At 36.7% G+C, this 22,534-nt stretch overlaps 1 non-coding gene across 1 annotated transcript; it reads right to left on the bottom strand.

The window, feature by feature from the left end:
• Positions 1-22,449: 22,449 nt before the first annotated feature.
• LOC115517434 lies at positions 22,450-22,534 on the bottom strand. Its single transcript, XR_003969884.1, has one exon. It is a non-coding gene; the product is annotated as a small nucleolar RNA SNORD116 (small nucleolar RNA).

Genomic DNA, 22,534 nt, shown 5'->3' with positions numbered 1-22,534 from the left:
ATGCCCGAAAAAGGAACTATGCCTTTATGCTTTGGGCTAAGCACATAAATGTCAAAAATTCTAGAATACACAGGAATGAAAATCATGGAGGACTCACCAAATTATTAATGTATACATGTGATGTGATTACAAAAGTTCTCATAAAATAGATTAAATTATTGGCTAGTTAAATATTGGCTAAAAACATAGATCAATATGAATGAGTGATATTATATTGTCAAGGGAACTTCTGGAAGATTTGCAGAGATAACCATTGTTGACGATGGAAATCTAAGTATCAGTGTTTAGTTGCTGAGTCTTAAGTGCAACTAAAACCTTGGATTCCTCCATAACCACCTCCCTTCAAGAAAACACGAGACAAATAACATTTCTAATGGAGTCCACAGTCAGTAGTGATGCCCCTCTTTCATTCCTAACTCTAGTTATTTATGTCTTCTCACTTTGTTTCTTGTTCAGTCTAACTAAAGGCTTGTCAGTTTCATTAATCTTTGCAGAAATCCAACTTTTGGTCTCATGGGTTTTCTTCCTAGTAATTCTGGGTTTTGTTTTTATTTCATTGATTTTTGCCCAAATATTTATTATTTACTTCCTTTCACTTGATTTTCTAGTTTAGTCTTTTTCTTATTTTTTAAAGCGGAAGTTTAGGTTATTTATTTGATGTTTTTATATTTACTCTTTTCTGATAGTCATTTAAAAAAATTTTTTTTTTCAACGTTTATTTATTTTTGGGACAGAGAGAGACAGAGCACGAACGGGGGAGGGGCAGAGAGAGAGGGAGACACAGAATCGGAAGCAGGCTCCAGGCTCTGAGCCATCAGCCCAGAGCCTGACGCGGGGCTCGAACTCACGGACCGCGAGATCGTGACCTGAGCTGAAGTCGGTCGCTTAACCGACTGCGCCACCCAGGCGCCCCTTTTCTGATAGTCATTTAAAACTATAAATTTTCTAGGGCACCTGGGTGGCTCATTTGGTTAAGCCACCAACTTGATTTTGGCTCAGGTCATGATCTCACGTTTTGTGAATTTGAGCCCTGAATCAGTCTCTGCACCAGGCTCTGCACTGATGGCACAAAGCTTCCTTCAGATTATCTTTCTCTTCCTCTCTCTTCCCCTCACTTGCTCGTGCTGTCTCTCTCAAAATAAATAAACTTAAAACAATTTTTAATGTTTATTTTTGACAGAGAGAGAGGCACAGAGTGTGAGCAGGGGAGGGTTATTTTTGACAGAGAGACAGGGAGACACATAATCCAAAACAGGCTCCAGGCTCTGAGATGTCAGCACAGAGCCCAACGTGGGGCTCGAACTCATGAACCATGAGATCATGACCTGAGCCAAAGTCCGAAACCCAACTGACTGAGCCACCCAGGCACCCCTTAAAAATTTTTTTAAAACTAATTTTCTTCTAAGCATCTCTTTTTATGTATCCCATTCAATTCAAAATGTTTTCTAGGTTTTTTTTTCATGATTTTATCTTTGACCAATTGGTTCTTTGAAGTATGTTAATTTTCAAATATTTGGTGATTTCCCAGATTTATTTGTTTTGATTTCTAATTTAATTCCCCTATGGCTATAGACCATACTTTACATGATTTTAATATTTTTAAATTCATTGAGTCTAGTTGTATGATGTAGCATATGGTCTATGCTGGAGAATACTCCAGATGTTTTTGAAAATAGTTTGTTTTCTGCTGTTGCTGAGTGTGTGTGTGTGTGTGTGTGTGTGTGTGTGTGTGTGTGTATCAGATCAAATTTATTGGTAAGATTGCTCAAGTATGCTATAACCACACTGATTCTCTAATTGGTCTGTCAATTATTAAGAAGAAGGTACTAAAGTGTCCAGTTATTATTACTGAACTATCTACTTATCCCTTCAACCATGTCTGTTTTTCTTTTGTTATTTGAGGCACTGTGGTTAGCTAATTATGTTTTATATCTATCTATCTATCTATCTATCATCTACCAATCTATCATCTATCTGATTAATTAAACCATCTATCACTATATAATATTCTTTTTCATTTCTAATAATAGTTTACATTAATGTCTGTTTTCTCTGATGTCAGAATAGCCATTCCAGTTCCTTTTTGGGTATTCCTTGCGTAATACAGCTTTATCCATCATTTTAGTTTCAAACTGTTTTTGTATTTCATTCTAAATTGTATCTTTCATAAATAATATATAGCTATTTAATTTTTGATGGAATATTTCAGTTTCTGTCTTTTAAATTTAATATAATAGTCATAGGGTGGGATTTATGTTTGCCATTTTTCTTTTTTTGATGTCTTACATCTTTTTGGTCCCTATGTTCATTCTTAGCTACTTTCTTTTGATTTAAGTATTTTCCCATTACACTGTTTAAATTCTTTGTACTTCTTTTAATATTTTTGAGTTATTATTGAGGACTCATCCTACTCTTTATAAAGTATATTTTAAATTATCATAATTTCAGGTTAACACTAACTTCGTTATATAGCATTTATATGTCTTGAACTCAGTTTCAGAAAAGTGCTTCTGTCACTCATGTTTCCCATATATTCCAACAGATAAATTACTGATGCTATCATTTATCCAGGCATGTTTATAACCATGACTATGAGCATGAAATAGGTGACAGAAACTAAACACTAAGGATTCTGACATCACTGGACACTGTGATCATGTTTTGAAGTCAGAGAGACCAGCAAACACAATCAATAGCTGGCTAGCATAGACAGAATCTCACTGTCATTTGGATCATTATAGTTCCTTAAAAGAATATCAGTATTCTTGGGACAAAATGCATACCTACTGCTTAATTTTCATATATTTGTTATCACATAACATAGAAAGGCAAAAATCCATAATCTCTTTTAATTTTGACCATCTAACAGCCCTCAAGGAATCAATAATCACTGAGAAAATTATGCAGCTCAGACAAATGTGTAAATGGCTCATGTGTAGGCACAACCATTTCTCAAATTTTCAGAACTACCATGAGAGTGCATCATTGCATTTCTTCTCAGATAAGAGAGCTGGTAAAAGTGACAAAATCAACTGTTCTTTGGTGAGATGGCAAGAATTCCATGAAATTACTATCTTAACTTCCAACCTACAAATCACAAGGACAATCAGAGGAGCTGAAAAAGAAAAACTTTTATATTCAGTGTTTATTGATAAGAGGTTATAAGTAATTACATACATTCATTGACCATGACAAGAAAAAAGTATACTTGTTCCATGGAATAGAATAGTATACAAAGTTATTTGTTCTAAGACCTAGTCAAAGTTTCTCCAAAGAATTCTAAGCATCATTCATCAAAACTAGGATCTCCCTTTAAACAGAAATGAACAGACCAAAGTAATATGAATATTAATGATTAAAATTATAAGAACTTGAAATGCAATAATTTCACCATTAAAAATATTTAATTCAGGGGCACCTGGGTGGCTCAGTTGGTTAAGCATCCAACTTCAGCTCAGGTCATAATCTCATGGTTCATGAGTTTAAGCCCCGTGTCAGGCTCTATGCTAACAGCTAGGAGCCTGGATCCTGCTTCAGATTCTGTGTCTCCCTCTCTTTCTGCCCCATTCCCTGCTTCCACTCTGTCTTTCTCTTTCAAAATATAAATAAACATTAAAAAATTTTAAAAATATTTAATGCAGTATGTACTTGACTCCATCACTCAAATGTATAGAAAAATTCTCTTTGGGTGACAAGAAATCAAACACTATGAATTCTTGTGACTGGATTAACAAGCAAATTAAGATATTCTCTGAGACATTCTCATACATAGAAACCATTGTTCAGCTTCCATTATGTTTCCTTTATCTAAAAAAATAATTGGTAACTAATGACTTAATATTATTGAATTGACTATCTAATTTACCTCAATGGACTATGCCTTACAAGATTGCAGCATATAAGGAAATCAGGTGAATGGCTTAAGGGTAGACAAAAACATAACTCATTGGTCTCAGTACTCATGTGCTGGTCCCCCAGTGTCTGATTATCATCAGTCTATGGTTGCTGCCAGCCAAGCATTCACAGAGTACCATGTCATTCCTAAATTAGATATTTATAGATCTCCGTACAACTCAATCAGCTTAGGTTTCAAATACCACAGACCTGGCTTGTACTACTACCTGACAAATATATGTATTTGCCTTACAGGATCCTTCAGCAGACTTCAACTCACAGAAGTGATTGTCACTCATTTTGTTCAGATTCCACATTTATAAAAGGGACGTTGATCCTAAGATATGTGGTAGACACTGAGTACTCCAGATTCCGTCTCCCTGGGACACACCTATACCATTTAATCATGGAGACTGGTCATCACAGTCAATGACTCAATCTCACAACTGATTAGTACAATCAGAGTTTTACTGTCATATGAATGTTAGAATGTCCTAAGAGGAATGCCAGTATTTTCAGGACAAAATACTAATGTTAGAATTCCTGTTGGAATTCTTTCAAGAAAAGGGAATAAACTCATATGAGACCCAGCTAGTGTTCTTGTCAACCTGTGGAAACAGAGTAAAAATATGGAAAGATGTGTATACACATCCTTTTGTCAAACATTCATAACACAGAAAGGATTATAATACACCTTCATATCAAAAGAACTCATGTTACTTAACTAGGATGTTTCTGTTGTTATTCAAAAAGAGAAGTCATAAAAATCTTGGAAATAAAAGAGACAAAATATTGGATGGCTCACTGATAATTAAGAAGTCACATTGGATTAACAGCTACTTCACAAAACCAATTATCTACTTAATTACAGATAAGTATTTTACTTAAAAAGCCATAAAAGTACATTTATTTAAAATTGATTATAACCCTTGGAGTGCATTGGTTTGTTCCATTCCAGAGAAAAGGAACAGATAAAAATGACAAAATCAGCACTTCTTTGCTACAATGGTGAGTATTCTATGACATTCATAAAATTATTCCATTCTACAAAAGCACAGAGGAAATTTAAAAAGTTGTGAAATAACCTTCCCAGTTGAATGGTTACTGATGAGAGGTAGTTAAGGAATTAACCATATATTCCCTTGACTACATAACTAGAAAAATTATGCTTTTCCTCAGAAAAGGTGGTAGAGAAAGTCAAATTTCTAATACATCAGTCTCAAGGTATTAGATCCAGAGCACCCCCAGCATTACTCACTACGATTATAACTTATCTTTATGCATATAAACCCATTGATGGAATATAAACGTTAGCCAATTATATCAACATAAAACTTCAATAATTAGAAATTTAATAATTTCATGTTAAAATGTTTAATGAAATACCTAGTTTAATCTATCATGAAATATCTAGAAAATTTCTTCCTGAGTGACAAGAAAAAGAAAAAAAAAGTTCTAATCCCTGCAACTGGGCAGCAGGCAAATTAAAACATATAAGATCATCCAATAAATATAATCTATTCTTCGATTTTCCCATAATTATTCTATTTAAGAGATAAATGACTAGCAAAAAATGAATAATTTCTAATTGACTATCTAATAAGACCTAAACATGTTGATTCTCACAAAAGACTATGACTAAAGAAATGGTGTAAATAGCTCATGTGTAGGCACAACTATTTCTCACAGTGTTCACTGCTCATGTGCTGGTTCTCCACAGTCTATTTACTGTGGGCTTATGAAGGCTACCAGTCAAGCACTCAGAGTTGCCATGTCATTCCATAATAGTTATTTATTGCCTCTGTACAATTCATTTCCACTAGCATTCATCAGCATGCTAGTTTTCCAATGCTATAGTCTTTTTTATTTGGTACTATGTCCTGACCAAATTGAATTCTCCTCCACATTTTTCTTTTTTTGGCTAGCATTATGGTCCCTGTGCTGGACCTCAGCTCACAGAAGTGATTTTGTCATTCGTTTTCTTACGATGTCAGCGAGACCCATTTTTGAAGTCATCACTGATCCAAGCACATTTGCAAAAGGGATTTTGATCCTGATATAAAAAGGCAGACATTAAGAAATTAGGATTGTCTCACTAGGACACTCTGAATCATACTATTCAATTATGGAGACTAGCCACTACTGTCAAGGACCCAGCCTCATGACTAACTAACTTAGCCAAATTCTTATCATTAGAGTGTTATAATTCACTGAGAGGAATGCCAGTATCTTCGGGGAAAAATGCTTACCAGCAAGAAAATTCCCACTGATGCTTGAGGATGGGAGGCAGAATTTTTCCTAACACTTTCTTTCATTTCATGTCTCAAGGGGAAGAAATAAAAGATTTTATATGAAACTGAGTTCTTAGTCCATGTTGATCTGCTAGCATAGAATAAAATTAGGGAAAAATGAGAAGCATACATATCCATCTGTATCATGTACAACACAAGAGGTTTACTATACATAAGTATATATAATACTATCTTTCAAGTAAGATCTTCTGATATTATTTAATAGAAGAAGCATACAAATTCTGGGGGCGGGGGGAAGTACACAGAATCCTCAGATGACCAAGGTTATAAAGGCCTCACATTGTTTGTATTAACAGATTCTCAAAATCATTTGTAATTTTGTTTGCTGAAGATAAATCATAGAATGTAAATAATAATAAATAATAAATTTTATTAAACATGCAATGTTACCTCTGGAGTGCACTATTCTGATTATTCCCATAGAAGTGAGCTGGTAACAAGTAACAAAATCAGTAGTTCATTGGAGCAGTAATAGGAATTCCATCCAATTCCACTATCACCTCTAAATCTATAAAAAATATACAGGGAAATTAGAAACTTTGACAAACAAAACCACCATAATTGGAAATTTATTAATAACAAATTATAAAAAATAAATTATAGTCACGTGACTATCTATGTAACAACAAAATTCATGCTCAGTACTTGAAACAGGGAAGCATTGAAGGTCATAAGACCTTGGTCTCAAAGTTTCCCCAAATGGCCTCCATCAGCATCAGGCATTAAAACTAGGATGTCCCCCCATCTTGCACTGTTGGTAGGAATGCAAACTGGTGCAGCCACTCTGGAAAACAGTGTGGAGATTCCTCAAAAAATTAAAAATAGACCTACTCTATGACCCAGCAATAGCACTGCTAGGAATTTACCCAAGGGATACAGGAGTACTGATGCATAGGGGCACTTGTACCCCAATGTTTATAGCAGCACTCTCAACAATAGCCAAATTGTGGAAAGAGCCTAAATGTCCATCAACTGATGAATGGATAAAGAAATTGTGGTTTATATACACAATGGAGTACTATGTGGCAATGAGAAAGAATGAAATATGGCCCTTTGTAGCAACGTGGATGGAACTGGAGAGTGTTATGCTAAGTGAAATAAGCCATACAGAGAAAGACAGATACCATATGTTTTCACTTTTATGTGGATCCTGAGAAACTTAACAGAAAACCACGGGGGAGGGGAAGGAAAAAAAAAGAAAAAAAAAAGAGGTTAGAGTGGGAGAGAGAGCCAAAGCATAAGAGACTCTTAAAAACTGAGAACTGGGGCGCCTGGGTGGCTCAGTCGGTTAAGCGTCCGACTTCGGCTCAGGTCACGATCTCGCGGTCCGTGAGTTCGAGCCCCCCGTCGGGCTCTGGGCTGATGGCTCAGAGCCTGGAGCCTGCTTCCGATTCTGTGTCTCCCTCTCTCTCTGCCCCTCCCCCGTTCATGCTCTGTCTCTCTCTGTCTCAAAAATAAATAAACGTTAAAAAAAAACAACAACTGAGAACTGAGGGTTGATGGGGGGGTGGGAGGGAGGGTAGTGTAGGTGATGGGTATTGAAGAGGGTATCTTTTGGGATGAGCACCGGGTGTTGCATGGAAACTAATTTGACAATAAATTTCATATAATAATAAAAAAAGAGACCAAAAAAACCCAAAAAAACACAAAAATAAATAAATAATAAAACTGGATGTTCCCTTCAATGTTAACTATGAAGCTTACTAACAAAATATGAATATTAGGCAGTAAAATCTACCTAAAACACCAAGAATTAAAAATGTAATCATTTTATAATTAAAAATGTTTAGTGCAGCATCTACTTAGGTCCACAGCCCAAATGTCTATTAGGGTGACAGAGGGAAAAATGTGTTGCAATTCTTGTGATTTCATCAGCAAGGAGATTAAAACATGCTTTAAGAAGTTTTGACAAATATAAACTACTCTTCAATTTACACATTTCTTTTACTTAAAACATAAATCAGTAAACACACATATCCTTTACGTTAATTACCTAGTTGATCTCAATCAACTTCTCCTCACTCTGAAGATTTTGGCATGTAAGAAAAATGTGTGAATGGCTCAAGGGTAGGCATAACCACTGGTCTCTCTCCTCACATTCTGGTTCTCCAGGGTCTGGTTACTATGAATATATGGATGCTGCCAGCCAGGCACTCAAAGAGTTGTCATGTTATTCCTATATCAGAAATTGATAGATCTCTGTATAGTTCATTATCCTTAATGTATGCAATCAGGATAGAATTCAATTACTATAGGCCTATTAGTAACACCAGCTGACCAAACTGAACCCCTTCCACATTTTTGCCTAGTATCGTGTCTTGTGCTGGACTTCAGTTCACAGAAGTGACTTTCTCACTCATTTTGTTCAGATTCCAATTAGAATCATTGTTCCAGGCACACTTAAAAAAAATCTTGATCCTGACATATATGACAGACATTGAGTACCCCAGATTATTTCACCCCGAGACACACTAAACCATAGTATTTAATCATGGAGACCAGTCATCACAGTTAATGATCTGGCTTCATGGCTGACAAGCACAGGCAGAGTCATAATGTAATAGGAGTGCTACAGTGTATTGAGAGAAGTGTCAATATCTTCAGGACAAAATGCTTACTGGTGGTAGAATTCCTACTGGTTCTTGAGGATGAGATGGTAGAATTATTCCCAATACTTTGTTCCTTGTCACATCTCAAGAGGAAGGAGATACTTTTTATTCATATGAAACCAAGGTTTTGGTTCACATTAGCCTGTGGAAATAGGGTAAAAATATGGAAATATTAGAAGTATACATGTCTATTTGTCAACCGTGGAAAAGACTGGATAGTTCATCATGTACCTGCATGTAAAATATACTAATTGATTACTCTACTAGGCTTTTTCTGATATTATTAGAAATGAGACAGAAGCCTCAGATGACTCAGCAAGTTATTAAACCTCACATTTGTTGGATTCATAGAGTTTTTGCAAAACCAATTACATTATTGATTAGTTAAAAAGTGTTTTTAAAGGAGTGCACTTGCTGCAATGAGCACAGGGTGTTGTGTAGAAGTGTTGAATCACTATATTGTACACCTGAAACTAATATTACACTATATGTTAACTAACCTAGATTTAAATCAAAAGTTAAAAATAAAAATGACTCATGAAAAATAAATTTATTAAAAATTGCAATGTTAACCCTGGAAATCAGTGTTCTGAACATTTCCAGAAGAGGAAATTTGTACAAGTAACAACATCAGCAATTCAAATGGTGTGGCAGGAACAATTTCAAGCAATTCCAATGTAATTTCCAACCTATTATGCTTGGAGTAAATTATGGAAGTTGAAAATAAAAACTTCCTAATTGAAAGTTTACTATTAACAGGTTACAAGGAATTAACCATAGATATGCATGTGACAACCTACATTACAAGAAAATTATAGTCACTCCTGAAGCAGAAGTCATCTTTTATTTAGAAGATACTGAGGTCAATGTTTCGCCAATTATTCCCCTTAGGATCATTCATTATAACTATAATCCATCTTTATTTTTAAAATTTAAATTCAGGTTAGTTAACATATAATGTAGTATTGGTTTCAGGAGTAGAATTCAGTGATTCATCACTTGCATATAACACCCAGTGCTTATCCCAAGTGCCTTTCTTAATGCTCATCATCCATTTAGCCCATTCCACCACCCAACCCTCTCCAGCAACTCTACGTTTGTTCTCTGTATTCAAGAGTTTCTTATGGTTTGTCTCCCTCTCTGTTTTTATCTTATTTTTTCTTCTTTTCCCCATGTTCATCTGTTGTGTTTCTTAATTTCCACATATGAGTGAAATCATATATTTACCTCTGACTTATTTCACTTAGCATAATACACTCTAGTTCCATCCATGATGTTTCATATGGCAAGATTTCATTCTTTTTGATCACTAAGCAATATTCCATTACACACACACACACACACACACACACACACCTTTATATGTTCATAAGTCTATGGATATTTGAGCTCTTTCCATAATTCGGCTATTGTGGACAGAGTTGCTATAAACATTGGGGTGTATGGGCCCCTTCAAATCAGCATTTTTGTATCCTTGGCATAAATATGTGGTATTGAAATTGCTAGTTTGTAGGGTAGTTCTATTTTTTGAATGTTTTAAAATTTATTTTGAGAGGGGGGAGAAGCAGAGAGAGAGGGAAAGAGAGAATTCCAAGCAGGCTCCATGTTGTCTGTATAGATCCTGATATAGGGCTTGATATTATGAACTGTGGGATGATGACCTGAGCTGAAACCAAGAGTCCTGAGCCACCCAGGTGCTCTGGGGTAGTTCTATTTTTAATTTTTTTTTTCAAAGTTTATTTATTTTTGGGACAGAGAGAGACAGAGCATGAACGGGGGAGGAGCAGAGAGAGAGGGAGACACAGAATCGGAAACAGGCTCCAGGCTCTGAGCCATCAGCCCAGAGCCTGACGCGGGGCTCGAACTCACGGACCGCGAGATCGTGACCTGGCTGAAGTCGGACGCTTAACCGACTGCGCCACCCAGGCGCCCCGTATTTTTAATTTTTAAAAGAACCTCCATACTATTTTCCAGAGTGGCTGCGCCAGTTTGCATTCTCACCAACAGTGCAAAAGTTTTCCCTTTTCTCTGACTCCTTGCTATCATCTGCTATTTCCTAAGTTTGTTTTAGCCATTCTGACAGGTGTGAGGTGCTATCTCATTTTGGTTTTGATTTGTATTTCCCTGATGATGAGTGATGTTGAGCACCTTTCCACGTGTCTGTTAGCCATCTGGATGTCTTCTTTGGAAAAGTGTCTATTCATGTCTTCTGCCCATTTCTTCACTGGATTATTTGGGGGTTTGGAGGCTGATGAGTGTGATAAGCTCTTTACAGATTTTGGATACTAACCACTTATCTGATAGGTCATTTGTAAATATCTTCTCCCATTCCATCACTTGGCTTTTAGTTTTGTTGACTGCTTTGTAGTGCAGAAGCTTTTATCTTTATGAGGTCCCATTGTTGATTTTTGGTTTTGTTTTCCTTGCCTCTGAAGATATGGCTAGTAAGATGTTGCTGTGGCTGAGGTCAAAGAGGTTTCTGCCAGTTTTCTCCTCTAGGATTTTGATGGTTTCCTACCTTACATTTAGGTCTTTCATCCATTTTGAGCTTATTTTTGTGTATGTGTAAGAAAGTGGTCCAGTTTCTTCTGCATGTATCTGCCCAGTTTTCCCAGCACCATTCGTTGAAGAGACTTTTTTCCACTGGATATTCTTTCCTGCTTTGTTGAAGTTGGCCATACATTTGTGAGTCCATTTGTAGGTTCTCTATTCTGTTCCTTTGATCTATGTCTGTCTTTGTTCCAGTACCATACTGTCCTGATGATTACAGCTTATGGTTTGCCTCCATATTGTGATGCCTCCAGCTTTGGTTTTCTTTTTCAACATTACTTTGGCTCTTTGGGGTCCTTTCTGGTTCCATACAAATTTTAGAATTGTTTGTTCCAGCTGTGAAGAATGCTGATGTTATTTTAGCAGGGATTGCATTAAATGTGTAGATTGCTTTGGGTAGTATAGATATTTTAACAATATTTGTTCTTCCCATTCCTGAGCAAAGAATGTGTTTCCATTTCTTTGTGTCTTCTTCAATCCTTTCATAAGCTTTCTATAGTTTTCAGCATATATATCCTTTACCTCTTTGTTTGGTTTATTCCTAGATATTTTATGGCTTTTGGTGCAATTGTAAATGGGATCAATTCCTTGATTGCTCTTTATGCGGCTTCATTATTGGTGTGTAGAAATGCAATGGATTTCTGTATATGGATTTATATCCTGTGACTTCATTGAATTCGTGTATCAGTTCTAGCAGTTTTTTGGAGTCTTTTGGGTCTTCCACATAGAATGTCATGTCAACTATGAAGAGTGAAAGTTTGACTTCTTCTTTGCCAATTTGGAAGCCTTTTATTTCTTTTTGTTGTCTGATTGATGAGACTAGGGCTTCCAGTACTATCTTGAACCACAGTGGTGAGAGTGGACATCCCTATTGTGTTCTTGACCTTAGGGGAAAAGCTCTCAGTTTTTTCCCTTTGAGGATGATATTAGCTGTGGATCTATAATCCACATTTAAATACATATAAAATTGGCTGGGGAAATATTAGCAAATGAAATCTACCTTGAATACCAAGAAGTGGAAATTAATTATTTCATGATTTTAAAATGTTTTATGTAGCATCTACCTGAATGCTTTACTCTAATGTCTAGAAAATTGCCTCCTGGCTGATAGCAAAAAACAACTATTCCACTTCCTGTGACTGCAACAATCAAATTAAAACACTCTAAAACATTCACAGGAATAAAACCAACTTTAAAATTACCAATTGTTTATTTTATTTAAGAGATAAATGCCAAATAAGAGTCATAAGTTCTTCAAATAAGCTATCTAATTGACATCAATAGACTGCTTCTTATTAAGCATATTGTAGCATCTAAGTAAATAGCATGAATGTCCTACATAGGCACAACCATTTTCTACTGAGATAATTACTCATGTGCTTGTTTTACATGGTCTGTTTAGTATGAGTATATGGATGCTACCTGTGAAACAAATAGAATTTTATCATTTTACCCAACAATTAGATATTTATAGACAACTATAATTAGCTGCAATTAACTTTGCTTAATATGTAGTCAGGTTAGCTTTCAAGTACCCTGTTGGTACTACTACCTGACCAACTGAATTCTTTACACAGTTTTAGCCTTGCATGGTCCCTATTCTGGAGCTCAGCTCATAGAAGTGACTTGTTATTCATTTTCTTCAGATTTATATAAGATCCACTTTTTTTTGAAGTCTTTATTGATATGGGCATATTTATAAAATAGATCTTTAGAATGGATATGTGACAGACACTCAAGAACTCAGGATTCTATCACCCTGAGAAATGCTTACCCAGCCCCATGGCTGACCAGAGTAGCCAGTATTATTGGAGTGTTACTGAAGTATTATGATTCCCTAAGAGAAATGTCAGCACTTTCAGGACAAAATGATAACTGATGTTAGAATTCCCACTGGCCCTTGAGGATGGGAGGCAGAATTATTCCCAACAGTTTCTCTCATGTCATACATCAAGGAGAAGGAATAAACTCATATATATGAAACCTAGTTTTTGGCCCACACCTACCTTTGGTTAAAAAGTATAAATGTGGAAAGATGAATGGCATATATGACCATTTGTCAAAGTTGCATTAGTCAGGAGTACTCACTATGTACCTTTCTGTAAAAATACACTAATTTATTATTACTATAGGATATTTCTGGTTATTCAAAGTAGAAGAAAGAGTAAAATCTGAAAAATAAAGGAGACTGAAACTTCACATATTCCCACAATTATTAATGCTAATAATAGTTTGTATTAACCAACTATACACTAATCGAATTAAATTTGGATTACTTAAAAAATAATAAGACAACAGAGATACATAAATTTGCTACAAGTTTGGTGTTAAAATTAGGAGTATATTGTTTTTTCCCTTCCCAGATAAGGGATCACTTCAAATCAGCACTTCATTGGTGCAGTGATGAGATTCCATGGAATTCTGATACTACACTCTATCTACAAAGTATATAGGAAGTTAGAGAAGTTGCAAAACAAAATTTTCCTAATGGAATATTTAGTTATAAAAAATTATAAGAATTCTTCATGGATATTCATTGGGTCATCTGATGACAACTGTTATGCTCACAATTTTGATCTCAACAGTACAGAAATAATTTTTTCTAAGATATTTGCCTAAAAATTTCCCCAGTAAATTCACTGAGAAATGATTTATTATAACTATGGTGTTTGTCTACACACATTAGAAACCCATTTATGATAAATGAAAGAGGATAATGTAATTCATGTAAGAATACAAGAATTTAAAATATAACTGTCTCATATATAAAAATGTTTAATCTACCATGTAGTTGAAGCCATCACTCAAAAGTATATGAAATTTCTTGCTTAGATCATAGAAAAAAACAAAGAAAACAATATGTAATCAACTGTTCCAATCCTAGTATGTGGGTTGACAAGGAAATTAAAATATACTATGAGGATTCAACATAGAGTGCCTACTCTTGAAACACACATTGTTTTACTTAATAGAAAATGATAAGTAAAATTTCATAATATCTTTGGATTTTGACAATCTAAGCTCACTAAAGACACCCATCATCACTCAGAAGTTTCCAGCAGCTCAAACATGTGAATAACTTAAGTGTAGTCACAAACATTTCTCATGGGACTCATTATTTATGTGGTGGTTCCCCAGGGTCTACTTATGACACATGTGTAAACACTGGCAGTCAAGTACACAAAGAGTAGTTATATCATCCCACAGTTGGTTATATACATCTTTTTACAACGCATTTCCTCTAGAATATGCCAGCATGTTTGTTTTACAATACCGTAGCATTTTTTAAAATAACATTTGCTGACCAAACTGAATTCCTTTCCACATTTTTACTCAGCATGATTCATGGACTAGACCTCAGCTCATAAAATTAATTTTTGTTACTCACTTTGTTCATATTCCAACAAAATCCATTTGTGGAGTCATCATTTATCCAGGCACACTTATAAAAGGGACCATTATAATGAGATACATGGCATACACTAAGAATTCAGGATTCTGTTATACTAAGAGACATTGATCAACACTAAATTAATCATGGAGACCAGAATCACTGGTGACCACATTTCTGAGTAGAATAACCAGAGGCTCATTGTCACTGAAGTGTTACAATACCCTGAGAGGTATTCCAGTATCTTCAGGACAAAATGCTTACCGATGTGAGAATTCCCACTGGCCCTTGAGGATGTTTTGGCCTAACTATGCCTGAAGTGCTTCTTCATGTCATATTTTATATGAAACCCATCTCTGTCCACCTTGAACTATATAGTAATAAAGTGTATATATATACATATATATACATACATACATATATATATGTATATATATGAGAATAATGACTATTTTTCAACCAAGCAAAAGATGGTAAGATTCACTGTTTACCTAAATTTAAATTTAACTTTATTAATTAATTTGCTTGGATAGTTTTAAATACTATATTAAGAAGAAAAGAGAAAAAAAAAATCTGGAAATAAAAAAAGACAGCATGAATGGCTGACCAGATTATTAATGCTTCACAGTATAAATAGAATGAGAACATAAAATAAACATATACCAATAAAAGATTAAAACAAGGATTTAGTTGTCTAACAAGTATTTAAAATTAGTGATGATAAACATGTTCATATTATAACTAAAAAATAGGTGGAACAAAATAAAATTAAGCCAATGTCATATAAGTAATAAGAATCTTAAAAAAGAGAGAGAGAAACTTTATAAATGAAAATGATATAAAAATCTCATAGGATAGTCTCATTATTAGTCTTGACATAAGAGGAATATATTAAGTGAACTTAGTATGAATCAATAGATTTTATTCAATCTTGAACAAAAAAAGAAAATAATCTAAAAACACTTGGGGTATCTGGGTGGTTCAGTTGGTTAAGTATCCGAGTTCGGCTCAGGTCATGATCTCACAGTTTGTGGGTTCAAGCCCCATGTCAGGCTGTGTCCTGTCAGCTCAGAGCCTGGAGTCTGCTTCATATTCTGTGTCTCCCTCTCTCTCTGCCTGTCACCCACTCATTCTCTCTCTCATTCCCTCTCTCTCTCTGTCTCAAAAGTAAATAAACGTTCTAAAAATTTTTTTAAAAAAACTTATAAAATCACAGTGCAGAAGGTGGTGGTGTAGTAGGGGGACCCAAATCTAGTCTCATCACTTGAACAGAGCTAGATCAACATCAAATCATATTGGACACCTAAAAAATTGATTTGAGGATTAAGAGAACATTCTGCACAATTTTAGGGAGACAATGTGGCAGGTATATGGTGCAGAGAAGGGAATTGGGGAAGAGAAAAGGTGTGGTGCTGTAGAAGGGTAGGAGCCATTTTTGCAGAGAAGAGAAGGAAACAGAGTGAGAGAGAGCAATGCATTGAGTTTTCACAAGAAAAGCACTCCCTCAAAACCATTGATGGGGGAATAGTGAAAAACTGACTATTACAAGCTTTTATAAACAGTGGAACTCAATTTCTGAGTTCTTCAAAGTCTGCACCATTTGCTGGAGTGTATCCAGGCTGGTTGTGGTTTTCCTAGGGAGAAAAAAGGGGAAGCCCAGGAGTGGATATCAGACAGTGTGGTGTGGGGATCCCTTTGGTTGAACTGGGGGAGAAAGTTACCCTTCTTGGAGAGCATTTGAAAGAGGGTATAATGCCTCTCCAAGGACAAAAGACTTGGCTGGTGCCTTTAAGTGACCATTCAATCACAGGGTACACAGGTGTGTGCAGAGGGCAGATAAAGTGGCTGCAGCTTTTTACTGTGTTTCACCATAAGCTCCAGGTACCTGTGTGGCCATGCAACGGATTTTCTGAGACAGAACAGTGCCAAGCACAGTGCTGTAGGGATCTCCTCTGGAGGGTAGAGTGGGTCCGTGTCTTTCTGGGTCCCATGCTTTGCTGGGTCCCAGATTGGGGTGTTGAACCCTACTACTGCAAGCAAGGAGGATATCTGCAGAGGACTGACCAGTCGGGAAGAGCAGCTAAAACACATCAGCAGAGTGCACACAGCATGCACCAGAAACACTTCCTGAACTGACAGGCACTGGACAGTGTATAAGCCATTTTTAATATAGCAGTGCTCTCAGGTGCAGGAAACATAACAAGCATTAAAAACATGCAGACACAGAAATTTATAAAAAAATGACAAGACAGAGAAATTCTCCCCCAAAATAAAGGTCAAGAAAAAAACACATCCAGGGACTTGCTCAAAACAGATGTAAGTGATAAATCTGAATAATTATTTATTTATTTTATTTATTAAACAATTAATGTTTATTTTTGAGAGAGAAAGAGAAAGACAGAGTGTGAGTGTGGGAAGGACAGAGAAAGAGGAAGACACAGAATTCAAAGCAGGCTCCAGGCTCTGAGTTGTCAGCACAGAGCCTGACGTGGGGCTTGAACCCATGGACCACAAGATCATGACATGAGCTGAAGTTGGACACTTAACCGACTGAGCCACCAAGGTGCCCCAAATCTGAACAAAAATTTAGAACAACAGTCATAAGACTGCTAGCTTGGCTTGAAAAAAACATAGAGGGCACCAAAGAGTCACTTGTTACAGATATCAAAGACCTAACAACTAGTCAGGAAGAAATAAAAATTGCTAAAACTGAGATGCAAAACAAACTGAATAAAGCGACAATGAGGAATTAAGAAGCAAAAGACAGAATAGGTGATATGGAAGATACACTTATGGAAAATAATGAAGCTGAAAAAAGAGGGAATGGAAATTATTAGGTCACAAAGGGAGAATTAGAGAATTAGGTGATTCCATGAAATGAAATGATATCCATATCATAGGAGTCCCACAAGAAGAAGAGTGGGAAAAAGGGGCAGAAGTTTTATTTGAACAAATTATTGCTGAGAAGTTCCCTAATCTGAGGAAAGATATAGGCATTCAAGTCCAAGAGTCACAGAGAATTCCCATCAAAATTAACAGAAACAGGTCAACACTATGATATATCATAGAGAAACTTGCAAAATACAAAGATAAAGAGAATTCTGAGAGCAGTTAGGGACAAAAAGTTCCTTAATCTATAAAGGTAAACACCTAAGGTTACCAGCAGACCTATCTACTGAAACTTCGCAGGTCAGAAGGGAGTGGCAGGAAATATTCAATGTACTGAATAGAAAAATTATGCAGCCAAGTATTTTTTACCTAGCAAGGCTGTCATTCAGAATAGGAGCGGTAAAGACTTTCCCAGACAAATGAAAACTAAAGGAGTTTGTGATCACTGAAGCAGCCCTGCAAGAAATTTTAAGGAAGATTCTCAGTGGAGAAAAAAAAAAGACCAAGGCAACAGAGACAATAAAGAACAAGAGAAAAGCACCAGAAACACCAACTTTATGGGCAACACAATGGCACCAGCTTCATCCTTCAATAACCATTCTGAATGTAGATGGACTAAATGCTCTAGTCAAAAGACATAAAGTTTCTGAATGGATAAAAAACCAAGGTCCATCTATATTGTACCTGAAAGAGACTCATTTTAGACCTGAAGTCATCTGCAGATTGAAAGTAAGGGGATGGAGAACCATCTATCATACTAATGGATGTCAAAAGAAATCATAGTACCCATACTTATATCAGACAAACTAGACTTTAAAACAAAGACTGTAAAAAAGACAGTCTCTTTAACAAATGGTGCTGGGAGAACTGGACAGCAACATGCAGAAGGTTGAAACTAGACCACTTTCTCACACCATTCACAAAAATAAACTCAAAATGGATAAAGGACCTGAATGTGAGACAGGAAACCATCAAAACCCTAGAGGAGAAAGCAGGAAAAGACCTCTCTGACCTCAGCCGTAGCAATCTCTTACTCGACACATCCCCAAAGGCAAGGGAATTAAAAGCAAAAATTAATTACTGGGACCTTATGAAGATAAAAAGCTTCTGCACAGCAAAGGAAACAACCAACAAAACTAAAAGGCAACCAACGGAATGGGAAAAGATATTTGCAAATGACATATCGGACAAAGGGCTAGTATCCAAAATCTATAAAGAGCTCAGCAAACTCCACACCCGAAAAACAAATAACCCAGTGAAGAAATGGGCAGAAAACATGAATAGACACTTCTCTAAAGAAGACATCCGGATGGCCAACAGGCACATGAAAAGATGTTCAACGTCGCTCCTTATCAGGGAAATACAAATCAAAACCACACTCAGATATCACCTCACGCCAGTCAGAGTGGCCAAAATGAACAAATCAGGAGACTATAGATGCTGGAAAGGATGTGAAGAAACGGGAACCCTCTTGCACTGTTGGTGGGAATGCAAATTGGTGCAGCCACTCTGGAAAACAGTGTGGAGGTTCCTCAAAAAATTAAAAATCACCTACCTTATGACCCAGCAATAGCACTGCTAGGAATTGTACCCCAATGTTTATCGCAGCACTCTCAACAATAGCCAAATTATGGAAAGAGCCTAAATATCCATCAACTGATGAATGGATAAAGAAATTGTGGTTTATATACACAATGGAGTACTACGTGGCAATGAGAAAGAATGAAATATGACCTTTTGTAGCAACGTGGATGGAACTGGAGAGTGTGATGCTAAGTGAAATAAACCATACAGAGAAAGACAGATACCATATGGTTTCACTCTTATGTGGATCCTGAGAAACTTAACAGAAACCCATGGGGGAGGGGAAGGAAAAAAAAAGAGGTTAGAGTGGGAGAGAGCCAAAGCATAAGAGACTGTTAAAAACTGAGAACAAACTGAGGGTTGATGGGGGGGGTGGGAGGGAGGGGAGGGTGGGTGATGGGTATTGAGGAGGACACCTTTTGGGATGAGCACTGGGTGTTGTATGGAAACCAATTTGACAATAAATTCCATATATTGAAAAAAAATAAAATAAAAAAAATAAAACAAAGACTGTAACAAGAGATGAACAAGGGCATTATACCATAATTAAAGGGTCTATCCATCAATATCTCACAGTTGTAAATATTTATGCCCCCAACTTGAAATACCCAGATATATAAATTGATTAATAATAAACATAAAAAACCCATTTATAATAATAATACCATAATAGTAGAATACATTAATATCTCACTTATAGCAATGAACAGATCATCTAAGTAGAAAATAAAGAAGGAAACAATGGCTTTGAATGACATACTGGAAAATATGGTCTTAACAGATACATTCAGAAATTTCATCCTAAAGCAGAATACACATTCTTCTTTTTTTTTTTTAAATTAACATTTATTTATTATTGAGAGACAGAGAGACAGAGCATGAGTATGGGAGGGGCAGAGAGAGGGGGAAACACAGAAACTGAAGCAGGCTCTAGGTTCTGACCTGTCAGAACAGAGCCTGATACAGGGATTGAATTCACAAACTGTGAGACCATGACCTGAGCTTAATTCAGATACCCAACTGACTGAGCCACCCAGGCATCCCTTGAATACATATTCTTCTGGAGTACACATGGAACATTCTCAAGAATAGATCACATACTGGGTCACAAATCAGCCCTCAACAGGTACGAAAAGATCAAGATCACGTCATACATATTTTCAGATCACAACACTATGAAAGTTGAAATCATTCACAAGAAAAAATTTGGAGAGCCCTCAAATATATGGAGGTTAAAGAGCATCATACTAAAAATGAATGGGTTAACTAAGAAATTAAAGAATAAATAAAAAATACATGGAAAGCAAATGAAAATGAAAACACGACAGTCCAAACCCTTTGTGATGTATCAAAGTCAGTCTTAAGAAGAAAGTACATTGCAATCAGGCCTATCTCAAGAAGCAAGAAAGATCCCAAATATACAACTTAACATTATGCCTAAAGGAGCGAGGAAAGGAGCAGCAAATAAAGTCCAAAGCCAGCAGAAGGAAATAATAAAGATTAGATCAGAAATAAATGATATAGAAAGAAAAAACAGTAGAATCGATCAATGAAAGTAAAAGCTGGTTTTTTGAAAGAATAAAATTTATAAGCCCTTAGCCAGAATTATCATAAAGAAAAGAGAGGACCCAAATAGATAAAATCACGAAGGAAAGAGAGATCACAACCAACACACAGAAATACAGTTATAAGAGAATACCATGAAAAAATTATATGCCAATTAACTGGACAATCTGGAAGAAAGGGAAAAATTCCTAGACACTCACACACTACCAAAACTCAAACAGGAAGAAATATATAATTTGAACAGTCCCATAACCAGCAAATAAATGGAATCAGTTATCAAAAATCTCCCAACAAACAGAAGTCCAGGGCCAGATGGCTTCCCAGAGGAATTCTACCAACCATTTAAAGAAGAGTTAATATGTACTCTTCTCAAACTGTTCCAAAAAAAATGGGGGGAAAGCTTCCAAACTCATTCTATTAAGTCAACATTAACTCGATTCCAAAACCAGAAAGTGACTCCACATAAAAGGAGAATTATGGGCTAATATCCCTGATGAACATGGATGCAAAAATTCTCAACAAGATACCAGCAAAAAAAAATTCAACAGTACATTAAAAGAATTATTCACCATGATCAAGTGGAATTATTCACCATGATCAAATAGGATTAGGTCTCTCATGCCCCTATTCCATGAGCCATTCTCATGGCAATGGTTTCCCTGCTTTCCATGAGGTGGTGCCCACTGCCTTCCAGCAGAAAATCCCTTCCCTTAGGGAAGTGGATTGGGATGGCTACACAAACGAAACCCAACTCTCCCCAAAACACCTTCAGCCCCACACCAATGGGAGGCAGGTGGTGGGGAGGGAAAGGACATTTGTTCACAGAATCAACCTGCCTGTTGGATCACAGCCAGGCACCATGAAAGCAACCACCTGTTGGTGTCATCTACACCCACAATGAAACAATTCACACCCCAAGATAATAAGCATCCTGCGTGATCGTCATTGAACCTACATCAGGGATCCTTATCTATTATGGGCCTCCCATCAGGGAAAATCTGGGAAGAATCACCCACCCATCCTTCCCTGAGGAGCCATACAGAAACCTTCCTGAGAAGTGTCTAGCCATATCCATCTCTGCCTCAGACTGATAACATCACCCCTGGCCATAGCCTCATGATGTCACTCCCATGTCCCTGTAACCATGATCATGGCCACCTCCTATAGGACCCTCTCTCCCAAAAGGTTCAGTCAGCTTAGTTGGTGTCAACCTCCCAAGACCCAAAGCTCCCTGAGTCTGCCCAACTGACACAAGAAGCTACCTGTCCTAATCTCAGGGAGAAGCTGTGAAGGGGGAGTTGTCTGGGATTGGCCTCATACCCTTCTCTTATCTATATAAACCTTCCGAGCCCTTAAAAGGACAAGGAAATAAAGCGGTGGGGATAGGCCCTCAATGGCTTAAAGGCAGCCCAAATGCGGGCTAGTGGGTAAGCTGAACTGTCATATGTACCCTCACCAGCTCCTCTAAGGGGTGCCAGATGTGTGCACTCTGATGGCCCTGGTTCCTCCAGATAATCCCTTACAGATGGGAGCAGGGTCTCCCCCTGCCAGTGAGCCTTTCCTGCCTAAAGGGAGCCACTACACTCGCAGCTGCCACCAAAGCTAATGAACGGCATGTGTCCCTCCTGTGTGTTCACTGTCAGACTCACATGCTAGACATCAGTTTCAATGAGGGTGATGGTAAGGATTCCTCACTTATTTTGTTCAAATGTCCAAAGGATGCATATCATCATCAATCC

The sequence above is a fragment of the Lynx canadensis genome, chromosome B3 (assembly GCF_007474595.2).
Source record: "Lynx canadensis isolate LIC74 chromosome B3, mLynCan4.pri.v2, whole genome shotgun sequence".
NCBI lineage: Eukaryota > Metazoa > Chordata > Mammalia > Carnivora > Felidae > Lynx > Lynx canadensis.
This window is presented reverse-complemented; position numbering and strand designations above follow the sequence as displayed.